The sequence below is a fragment of the Morone saxatilis genome, unplaced genomic scaffold (assembly GCF_004916995.1).
Source record: "Morone saxatilis isolate NCDOM2014 unplaced genomic scaffold, NCSU_SB_2.0 Contig5, whole genome shotgun sequence".
Taxonomy (NCBI): Eukaryota; Metazoa; Chordata; class Actinopteri; family Moronidae; genus Morone; species Morone saxatilis.
In genome coordinates, this window is record NW_023340095.1 from 23,269,749 (window position 1) to 23,270,068 (window position 320).

Below are 320 nucleotides of genomic sequence, written 5' to 3' on the forward strand. Positions count from 1 at the left end.
TTCCTCCTCCTCCTCGTCCTCCCTGTAAGAACGAACTCTTGGACCTCATAGGAGACTTTTTTTGGTATTTTAACTCCTGACTTTCTCGTGTTGCTCCTCAGAGGTAAAAAGGTACAGAACTGCTCACTTACTGTCCGTCAAGCTGCTGCAGTGACAGTTTTATTTCTGAGCCATTGTCACTTGACGGCTCTGTGGCAACTACATGAAAATGGATTTCAGGCTTGAAACCGACCACACACACACACAAACACACTGATGGTAATTCCATGTAAACGAGTACTGAGGATTTATCCTGCAGAAATAGACTGGATAGAAAATCT